The sequence below is a fragment of the Mus caroli genome, unplaced genomic scaffold (assembly GCF_978045245.1).
Source record: "Mus caroli unplaced genomic scaffold, Mus_caroli_1 scaffold_3, whole genome shotgun sequence".
Lineage (NCBI taxonomy): Eukaryota > Metazoa > Chordata > Mammalia > Rodentia > Muridae > Mus > Mus caroli.
Genome location: NW_028227258.1, coordinates 149,400,880 through 149,413,254, shown reverse-complemented (window position 1 = coordinate 149,413,254; position 12,375 = coordinate 149,400,880).

Sequence of the window (12,375 nt, the reverse complement as noted above, 5' to 3'; positions counted from 1 at the left end):
CAGAAAGTACAAAATGCAAGTTCTCGTAGGACAGAGGTGGCAAACAGTCATGCCCAGCAACAAGCCCTCTGAATAACATCATATCTGCATGGCATTATAACCCTATGGGTATCACATTAGTACACAGAACTTGGCAGTAATAAACAGCTCTCTAGTTGTAATTAGATTGTTAAAAGAGAGGGATATTATGCCTGCTGAAGACTATTTTTTAAAACTCCTTGCTCCAATAATATTTAAATATAAATATAAATGGAGTTCTTCTTTGGATATATATCAAATGATACTACTTTCATTTTACAAGAACATATACTGTTTAATTAACAGGGCAGCAATTCATTATTACAAGGTTAGTATGGCAATCCATGCATGATGTACAGAGATTTGAATTTTATCCTAAATAAGTTTGGGTTATACAGTCTCTTTAATAGACACAGATAAAGTCTTACTTGTTTCTCTGTGGCAGTTCTTTACATTTTATAACATCCCTCTCTCAGAAACATATTTTTTAAAGTTATTAATGCACATATTTAATTATACAATTACTTTACAATTTAAATTTAAATTTTATTTGAAACATGTAATCACATCCACAGCATCTCACAAATCTTTTTCCTGAGTTTACTCCCTAAGAAATACACTGAAAGCATGTTTTGGAGAAGGAAGAGGAAGTGGTACTCTCTGTCTAAACTGTCCCCTCTGCTTGTTTCTTTAATGTCTGTATGTTCACACATGTTTCACTAATGATTTCAGTATCATTCTCAAAGACAAAAGAGTCTGGAAAATAGCCAGGTTGCTCAAACAAACATGCTGACCACATCATCAAAAAGCACAATGGAAAAGTAGACCATAGTGGTACAGTGTAAACAAAATGAATTAAATGTTATGCCTTTCCTGAAAAGCAGAGATTAAAAATTATGAATGGTACAAATGTTCATCAAGTTTACTGTCCCCTTTAAATCCAGGTGTCCCTCCTCTCCCCAATGGCAGGTTTTCCATCTTAGAACACACCCTTTTGGGCAACACTGGAAGATGTTCAGTATAGTGTGAGGCTTGGGAATAAACCTGGCAAGGTTCCTGGTTTGCTTGTCTCCAAACCCTTCACATCCTGTCACTGTAAGACTACAAAGGGAAAATGTACTAGTTTTTACTTCTCCTTGACTCACTAGGCTTAATATTACCCCTTACATTCCTTAATCAAAAGTAGGTTCCCCCTCTAAACAGAGGACATGAGAAATATATATGCCAGCTACATGTGAAAAACTTTCTCACCAAAATAATAGGGATCATTCATGGCTATTATTGGTATTTTTTCAGCTCTTTCACTCAACATTTCTGCTCCCATGTAAGAAATTACACTGATATATTTTTGTACAACAATCCATTTCTAGAAGAAAATTGCTATGATAACATTAGACTAGATTCCAATATTTTTGTCATTTTTTCAATTTAATTTAGTTTAATTTTTCTTATTCACATTATATCCTTCTCATTGCATCCCTCACGGTCATCACCTCCCACAAATTTTTTTCATCACCACTTCCTTTTTCCTCTGTGTTGGTGGAGGCCCCCTTTGGTATGCCCCCCACCCCAACCCTGGCACTGAAAGATTCTACAAGGCTAGTTGCTTTCTATCCCAATGAGGTGAGACAAGGCAACCCAGAGGCAACAGCTTATGGGATAGCCCCTGTTTCACTTGTTCAAGAGCTACATGGGTCAAGTTGTACATCTGCTACATATGTGGGGAGGGGCGCTAGGTTCATCTCATGTATCTTCTTTGGTTGTTGGTTTAGAATCTCAGAGCCCCAAGGATCCAAGGTAGTTGACTCTGTTAGTGTTCCTTTTGACATCCTATGCCCTTTGCAGCTAGACTCTAATATTCTTTTTCTTGTTATTGTTTTTTGTTTGTTTGTTTTTATTGGATATTTTATTCACATTTCAAATGTTTTCCCCTTTCCATGTCTCCCCTTCAGAAACCCCCTAACCCATCCCCCTTCCCCTGCCTCTGTGAAGGTGCTCCCCCACCCACCCAACCAATCCCGTCTTCCTGCCCTGGCATTCCTCTACACTGGGGCATCGAACAACCTCAGGCCCAAGGGCCGCTTTTCCCACTGATGTCCAACAAAGCCATCCTCTGCCACACATGCAGCCAGAGCCATGGGTCCCTCCATGAGTACTCATTATGCAGTGATAAAGAAATTAATCAAAATAAAGTGCCAATACATTTCAAGATCCTTACAGAGATGGGACTTTCTATTATTCTATTACAGCAGACATTCCTGGGTTAATTTAGGCATGTGTTTAGCCAAATGTTAACTTGAATAGAATGGCTGGAAGCCCTGTAGGGCCTTTTATATCACAATGTTTCCTGATGCAGGTGACAAGTTATACTTTCCTTGAAAACTTAGTGAGCTTCGGTCCAGAAGTTTAGAACTTTTCAAGAAGCTCTGTAAGAAGTTAAAAGAGCCCAGTCAATTTGTGTGGGGTGCTGGGTATCTCACCTATGATATTACAGCATAGAATTTCATTATACCTCACTTTCTTTATCTGCTTATATATTGATGATGGAGATAGAATAGGCTCCTGCCTCTTATACTATGTAAAATAGGTTACATTGTCCTATAGATATTATCACAAACATTATCATGCTGTTTTATGATGAGACAGAGAGTAAAAACATCAGGATGATCCTTAGGATCCTACTTAAAACTCATAGACACAGACGATGTGCATTTATAGATTTCTTCCTTCATAAAACCATGACACCATTGCATACACTAGCAAGCGTTTGCTGAAAGGATCCTGATATAGCTGTCTCTCTCGTGTGAGACTAGGCCGGGGCCTAGCAAACACATAAGTGGATGCTCACAGTCAGCTATTGGATAGATCACAGGGCCCCCAATGGAGGAGCTAGAGAAAGTACCCAAGGAGCTAAAGGAATCTGCAACCCTATAGGTGGAACAACATTCTGAACTAACCAGTACCCCGGAGCTCTTGACTCTAGCTGCATATGTATCAAAAGATGGCCTAGTCAGCCATCACTGGAAAGAGAGGCCCATTGGACATGCAAACTTTATATGCCCCAGTACAGGGGAACGCCAGGGCCAAAAAGTAGGAATGGGTGGGTAGGGGAGTGGGGGGAGGGTAGGGGGTCTTTTGGGATAGCATTGGAAATGTAATTGAGGAAAATACGTAATAAAAAATATTTAAAAAAAACTTTCCTATTCATTAATGTTTTCTGATACTTAAAAATTATGATTGTCATTTTGGTTTGAACCTAGAATCTTTTGAGAGACAGAGACAGAGACAGAGACAGAGAGAATGAATTGTTATCTGAATTCAATTGAATGAATTGAGATGAGAAGGATCTTGAAGACAAAAAAATATCATGATTAAAATTTGTTTTAGGGAAAAGTTAAATAAAAAGAAGAGAGCCAATAATGGAAACATGTTCTGGGTTTATAATGCTATCATGGACCCTTATCTGTGCTCCTATTATATAGATAAATTGATTCTGGTCAACCCCTCAAATAGATAGATAGATAGATAGATAGATAGATAGATAGATAGATAGATGTCATAATAATTTCTAGTTCTATCCACTCTCCTAAGATGTGATTTTTTTTTACTTGTCTTATAGCTGGTTATATAAAATTTAATGTGCACAGGTACTATATTTTTCTTGCCTGTTAATCTGTTTATGAACATCTAGGGTGTTCCATTTTTTAGCCATTGTGAATAGTGCTGGAATAAACATAGATGAACAAGAACCTCTGTGAAGGGCCATAGAGACTTTTGAGTATATACCCAGGGTGAATCTGCTTGGTCACATAGTCTTCTTGATTTAAATTCTCTGTTTTCCATTCCTAGCAAACATGAATAAATGTCCCTCTGTTTTCACATACTCCAAGCATTTATTTTGTTTTGTTTTTGTTGTTGTTGGGTTTTTTTGGTGTTTTTGTTTGTTTGTTTGTTTTTTGTGAAGTTGTATTTATGCTAACTCATTGCCATGAGGTTGTAAATACTGTCTGCAATGTAGATCTAATCTTCTCAACCTACTTTCTTATTCTCAACTTTTTTTTTCAGAATGTGGCAGAAATAGGATATGCCAAACTCTCATGAGAGCAGACAAGACAGGGAGGACTTAAGAGTACAGCACACATGCAGGGGTGGAAGAGAGAGAGAGAGAGAGAGAGAGAGAGAGAGAGAGAGAGAGAGAGAGAGAGAGAGAGAGAGAGAGAAGAGAAAAAGGAAGAGGAAGAGGAAGAGAAAGAAGAAGAAGGAGAAGGAGAAGGAGAAGAAGGAGAAGAAGGAGAAGAAGGAGAAGAAGGAGAAGAAGCTCTTCCAGTCAGACCAGCACCTGTGTAGCTAGGGCGCAGGGTCAGCTGACACACGCCAGCTACCCACAAAACCCGCCACAGGATCTTAAGACTTCTGGTGAGTGGAAAACAGCTACTGCTCCAATCCAATTGCACATGTGACCTGAGACTGCATTAGTTAGGGAAGCAGAAAACCGGCCTGAGTAGGCCCACAAGCCTCGTTCGGTCTGACCAGCACCTGGGTAGCTAGAGCGCAGGGTCGGCTGACACCCGCCAGCTACCCACAACACCCGCCACAGGATTTTGAGACTTCTGGTGAGTGGAACACAGCTTCTGCTCCAATCTTTAAACAGTGACAACAATAACAACTAATCCCAGAGATTACCAGATGGCGAAAGGTAAACATAATAATCTTACTAACAGAAACCAAGACCACTCACCATCATCAGAACCCAGCACTCCAACTTCGCTCAGTCCAGGGCACCCAAACACACCAGAAAAGCTAGACCCGGTTCTAAAAGCATATCTCACGATGATGGTAGAGGACATCAAGAAGGACTTTAATAACACACTTAAAGAAATACAAAAGAACACTGGTAAACAGGTAGAAGACATTAAAGAGGAAGCACAAAAATCCCTTAAAGAATTGCAGGAAAACCAGACCAAACAGGTGATGGAATTGAATAAAACCATCCAAGACCTAAAAAGGGAAGTAGAAACAATGAAGAAAACCCAAATTGAGGCAACACTGGAAATAGAAACACTAGGAAAGAAATCTGGAACCATAGATACGAGCATCAGCAACAGAATACAAGAGATGGAAGAGAGAATCTCAGGTGCAGAAGACTCCATAGAGAACATCGGCACTACACTCAAAGAAAATACAAAATCCAAAAAGATCCTAACTCAAAATATCCAGGAAATCCAGGACAAAATGAGAAGACCAAACCTACGGATAATAGGAGTAGATGAGAATGAAGATTTTCAACTCAAAGGACCAGCAAATATATTCAACAAAATTATAGAAGAAAACTTCCCAAACCTAAAGAAAGAGATGCCCATGAACATATAAGAAGCTTACAGAACTCCAAATAGACTGGACCAGAAAAGAAATTCCTTCCGACACATAATAATCAGAACAACAAATGCACTAAATAAAGATAGAATACTAAAAGCAGTAAGGAAAAAAGGTCAAGTAACATATAAAGGCAAGCCTATCAGAATTACACCGGATTTTTCACCAGAGACTATGAAAGCCAGAAGGGCCTGGACAGATGTTATACAGAAACTAAGAGAACACAATTTCCAGCCCAGGCTACTATACCCAGCCAAACTCTCAATTACCATAGATGGAGAAACCAAACTATTCCATGATAAAACCAAATTCACACATTATCTTTCCACGAATCCAGCACTTCAAAGGATAATAACAGAAAAAAACCAATACAAGGACGGAAACCATGCCATAGAAAAAGCAAGAAGGTAATCCCTCAACAAACCTAAAAGAAGACAGCCACAAAAACAGAACACCAACTCTAACAACAAAAATAAAAGGAAGCAACAATTACTTCTCCCTAATATCTCTTAATATCAATGGACTCAACTCCCCAATAAAAAGACATAGACTAACAGGCTGCCTACAGAAACAGGACCCAACATTTTGCTGCTTACAGGAAACTCATCTCAGAGAAAAAGATAGACACTACCTCAGAATGAAAGGCTGGAAAACAATTTTCCGAGCAAATGGTAGGAAGAAACAAGCTGGAGTAGCCATTCTAATATCTGATAAGATTGACTTCCAACCCAAAGTCATCAAAAAAGACAAGGAAGGGCACTTCATTCTCATCAAAGTTAAAATCCTCCAAGAGGAACTATCAATTCTGAATATCTATGCACCAAATACAAGGGCAGCCTCATTCATTAAAGATACTTTAGTAAAGCTCAAAGAACACATTGCACCTCACACAATAATAGTGGGAGACTTCAACACACCACTTTCACCAATGGACTGATCATGGAAACAGAAACTAAACAGGGACACAGTGAAACTAACAGAGGTTATGAAACAAATGGATCTGACAGATATCTACAGAACATTTTATCCTAAAACGAAAGGATATACCTTCTCCAAAATTGACCACATAATTGGTCACAAAACAAGCCTCAATATATACAAAAATATTGAAATTGTCCCATGCACCCTATCAGATCACCATGGACTAGGACTGATCTTCAATAACAAAATAAATAATAGAAAGCCAACACACACGTGGAAACTAAACAACACTCTTCTCAATGATACCTTGGTCAAGGAAGGAATAAAGAAAGAAATTAAGGACTTTCTGGAGTTTAATGAAAATGAAACCACGACATACCCAAACTTATGGGACACACTGAAAGCATATCTAAGAGGAAAACTCATAGCTCTGAGTGCCTCCAAAAAGAAACTAGAGAGATCACACATTAGCAGCTTGACAACACACCTAAAAGCTCTAGAACAAACGGAAGCAAATTTACCCAAGAGGAGTAGATGGCAAGAAATAATCAAACTCAGGGGTGAAATCAACCAAGTGGATACAAGAAGAACAATTCAAAGAATCAACCAATCGAGGAGCTGGTTCTTTGAGAAAATCAACAAGATAGATAAACCCTTAGCCAGACTCACTAGAGGGCATAGGGAAAGTACTCCAATTAACGAAATCAGAAATGAAAAGGGAGACATAACAACAGACCCTGAAGAAATCCAAAACACCATCAGATCATTCTACAAAAGGCTATACTCAACAAAACTGGAGATCCTGGATGAAATGGACAAGTTTCTAGACAGATACTAGGTACCAAAGTTAAATCAAGATCAGGTTAATGATCTAAACAGTCCCATATCCCCTAAAGAAATAGAAGCAGTCATTAATAGTCTCCCAACCAAGAAAAGCCCAGGAACAGATGGGTTTAGCCCAGAGTTCTATCAAACCTTCAAAGAAGAACTAATCCCAGTTCTTCACAAACTATTCCACAAAATACAATCAGAAGTTACTCTACCCAACTCATTCTATGAAGCCACAATTACTCTGATACCTAAACCACATAAATACCCAACAAAAATAGAGAACTTCAGACCAATTTCCCTTATGAATATTGATGCAAAAATCCTCAATAAAGTTCTCGATAACCGAATTCAAGAACACATCAAACAATCATCCATCCTGACCAAGTAGGATTCATCCCAGGGATGCAAGGATGGTTCAATATACGAAAATCCATCAATGTAATCCATTATATAAACAAACTCAAAGACAAAAACCACATGATCATTTCGATAGATGCTGAAAAAGAATTTGACAAAATCCAACACCCATTCATGATAAAAGTCTTGGAAAGATCAGGATTTCAAGGCCCATACCTAACCATGATAAACGCAATATACAGCAAACCAGTAGCCAACATCAAAGTAAATGGTGAGAAGCTGGAAGCAATCCCACTAAAATCAGGGACTAGACAAGGCTGCCCACTCTCTCCCTACCTATTCAACATTGTACTTGAAGTCCTAGCCAGAGCAATTAGACAACAAAAGGAGATCAAGGGGATACAAATTGGAAAAGAAGAAGTCAAAATATCGCTTTTTGCAGATGATATGATAGTATACATAAGTGACCGTAAAAATTCCACCAGAGAACTCCTAAGCCTGATAAATAGCTTCGGTGAAGTAGCTGGATATAAAATTAACTCAAGCAAGTCAATGACCTTTCTGTACACAAAGGATAAACAAACAGAGAAGAAAATTAGGGAAACAACACCCTTCTCAATAGTCACAAACAATATAAAATATCTTGGCGTGACTCTAACTAAGGAAGTGAAAGATCTGTATGACAAGAACTTCAAGTCCCTGAAGAAAGAAATTAAAGAAGATCTCAGAAGATGGAAAAACCTCCCATGCTCATGGATTGGCAGGATCAACATTGTAAAAATGACTATCTTGCCAAAAGCAATCTACAGATTCAATGCAATCCCCATCAAAATTCCAAATCAATTCTTCAACGCTTTTGAAAGGGCAATCTGCAAATTCATCTGGAAAAATAAAAAACCTAGGATAGCAAAATCTCTTCTCAAGGATAAAAGAACCTCTGGAGGAATCACCATGCCTGACCTAAAACTGTACTATAGAGTAATTGTGATAAAAACTGCATGGTACTGGTATAACGACAGACAAGTTGACCAATGGAACAGAATTGAAGACCCTGAGATCAACCCACATACCTATGGTCACTTGATCTTTGACAAGGGAGAAAAAATCATCCAGTGGAAAAAAGACAGCATTTTCAACAATTGGTGCTGGCACAACTGGCAGTTATCATGTAGAAGAATGCGAATTGATCCATTCCTATTTCCTTGTACCAAGGTCAAATCTAAGTGGATTAAGGAACTCCACATAAAACCAGAGACACTGAAACTTATAGAGGAGAAAGTAGGGAAAAGCCTCGAAGATATGGGTACAGGGGAAAAATTCCTGAATAGAACAGCAAAGGCTTGAGCTGTAAGATCGAGAATCGATAAATGGGACCTCATAAAGTTGCAAAGCTTCTGCAAGGCAAAAGACACCGTCAATAAGACAAAAAGACCACCCACAGATTGGGAAAGGATCTTTACCTATCCTAAATCAGATAGGGGACTAATATCCAATATATATAAGGAACTCAAGAAGGTGGACTCCAGAAAATCAAATAACCCCTTTAAAAAATGGGGCTCTATCCCGAGCTTTTGTCCCCGCCGGCAAGAACACACTCAGGACAACCGGAATCTTCTGCAGCAAAGCTTTATTGCTTACTTCTCAGGAAGATCCAGATCCCAGAAAATGGAGTCCCTTATATAGCACTCAGCCATGACGTTTCAGCACCTGATGTGGCGTGACAGCTCTTGATTCGTTGCTCGCCCATCACACCACTATTACACCCTGAGAATGGGCAGTGACTAGGAGTGAGTTCACTCTTGCACTTGCGCACAAGGCTTGTTTACTAGTTAGTCATGGCGGAGGCCAGGCCATCTTATAATGGTGATTGCTCGCGGCACGCACATGGCTCTCCACAGCGATTGCTTGCTGCAAGGCTTTCCACATCTCCCCCTTTTTATTTTATTAAATTGAGGCTAGACTAGGTCTGTGTAATTTTGCCCATCCGCTGTGGCTCCTGTCTTAGGTCGTTCCTCCAATGTCATAGCCTTTCCTGTCATAGGGTAACCCTATCGCCATTGGGCCCCGTGTCTTAGGATGATCTGTGCATGAGGAAAGTTGCCTGTCCCTGGATACCGCAGTGCTATGTGAGAGTAACTACTAAATGACCTATGGCGAAACTACAAAAGAGGCCAGCCACCAATGTCAACTAATTTTTGAGCATAGATAGCCAGATTTTGGGGGAGGCGCCTTGCTCAATGGCAGCAAGTGCTTGAGCTATCACAACCTTGTCACGTGTTTGTTGGGTTCTGAGCTTGCAAACCAACCAGAGCATGAACACAAGTCCACAGCAGGTTGCAACACCAAATAAACCCACCCCCACCCATTCCTTAAAATAAGAAAATGCAGATGAAATCCAGGAGGAGAGGCCCTCTGTCAATGTCAGGTCCACTCGCGTTGAGTTGATCTTTAAAACTACCACCCTCAGGGCTTCAAGAGTGTCATCGAATCCCTCAGACCAATTTCCTGCAAGATACAAGGAAAGCTGTCTAGACAGATTAGCTGCATAAGTAAAATTTTCATATTGGACACTGGTAATACACAGGGCTTCCAGTTTTCTTTCACAACCCAACTGGCCATCTGGTATAGAACTCCTATCTGTTCTTCTGCCAGGTCAAGGCGCTGATTCAATATCATCAGCCCTCCCTTTAACTTGGTACTAGCAGAATTTTGGACAGTGATGGCATCAGCCAGATCTGCTGAAAGCTGATTTAATTTTGTGCCTGATTGAACCGTACTAGCCATAGCATACCCTGCAGCTGTAGCAGCAGCTGCACTGGCTGAAATTGCTATGATCACGGCAGCAGTAATTCCAAAATCTCTTTTTTGTCAAAACAGGGATAAGGTGGAGGGTGTTTCCACCGGAACAGGGATCCAACGTGGGATCCGTGCTACCATGGCACGGGTGTTCTTTGTTATGTCCCAACATTGAGAAATCCAACAAGAATCATTGGAACAGACTTCAAATGAATCATTTGAAAGAATAAACAAGAAAGGGGGGTAAACACAGACTGGGGTAGATGGATAATTAATCTGGTTTACCAAAGTTTTATTGAACCCAGTGATCTCTACACTGGTATTAGTATATCCATAAGAGTCCTGGGAGGCAGCATGTATTCCCCAATACTGAGCAAATCTTGAGATGCCAGTAAAAGAAGCCTTTCCAACTGCTCCTCCCTGGATAAAGATCAAAGGATTGAGTTCTGTACAACTGCCATTGACTCCACAAAGCACCCACTTGTGAAAGGGATGCATTCTAAAGTCCTGTATGAAAAGTCCCTTTTTCATAACAAATTCCTTCTCTGGATCATCTATCATGTTGGGAGAAAAGGAAAAGGTTTTACTCTGATCTGCCCAACGAGTGATGGAGGATTGACAATCAGACCAAGGCAGTATCAGCCCTTCATCTTCCAAGCTACAATGAGGGGCTATTTTTGGTTGGTGGGGATGTTCTTTGTCTGAAAAGTTAGGTGGTAGAAATGTACCATTAACCCAAATTGCCTCCTGCCAAAAGGTCCGATTTGTAAAGGTTATATCTGCGTTGGAAGTATCTTGGGTTGTGCTTACCCAACCTCCTCGGTGCTCATTAAACTTCCCCAAAGCTCGAGCTGTGAGGTTGACACATTTTCCTGGTCCATTAATTTGAAAACATAAAGAACCCTGTTCTAATAAAGAGCGATTTTCCCCTAATGGTGCTCGGGTGGGATCATAGGGTAGATATGGCAAATCTAATGTTTTATTAGTAGTAAAGAATTTTGGAAAAACTATAGCATTATGGCGAACTGGCATTGGTTTAGGGAAAGTGAGAGAATGGCCCATCTCTGTCCGCCCCTCATACTAGGAACCTGAGACAAGTTCAGCATTGTCAGGATCAGGAGCAGTCCTCGGGAGGTCTGCATCTTCTGCACCATCCTTGATGAATATCTTGCAGGTGAGTCGTTCCAGCAGCCAAAATGGGTTGTCTTCACTCTGTGGAAAAACACAAACAGCTCCCCTGGATCTTATCAAAATAGGATCCGGGCCTTTCCACAGACCAGTTAAGACATTCTTCCATTTGACCATTTCTTTTGGTCTATCAGGGTCTGAGCTATGTCGATCAGCTGCAGAGCGACCTTGCTTGTCAAGATTCAAAAAATTAAGTGTAAAGAGTGCCATAGATACAGCTACTTTTGGCACTGAGGGCAGAGTCTCATCAACTCCCCCTTTTTGTTTTATAAGATAAGACTTAAGTGTACGGTGTGCACGTTCCACAATGCCTTGTCCTTGAGGATTATAAGGAAGGCCATCCATTTGAGTGACATCCATTTGATGACAAAATTGCTGAAATTTAGTAGAGGTATATGCTGGCCCATTATCAGTTTTAAGAATTGTGGGCTTGCCCCAAGCACTCCATGCTTCTAAACAGTGCTGTATAACATGAGAGGCTTTCTCACCTGTTAAAGGTGTAGCAAACATAACACCAGAGCAGGTGTCAATGGAAACATGTAAATATTGATTTCTTCCAAAGGAGGAAATATGAGTGACATCCATTTGCCAGACCTGTAATGGTCTGATGCCTCGGGGGTTTACCCCTACATGAGGAGTAGGCAGAAATTGACAACAGTTTTGACATTGGGTGACAATGTCATGAGCTTCTTTCCTAGTTAAAGTGAAATGGCGGTGTAATGTTTCAGCCGTCTCGTGGAAGCGTTTATGAAACTCCCTTGCAGCCTCTGCCTGCGAGGACAGAGCAGCAGCCACGACTCTAGCCACGATTTCAAGGATGGTGCAGAAGATGCAGACCTCCCGAGGACTGCTCCTGATCCTGACAATGCTGAACTTGTCTCAGGTTCCTAG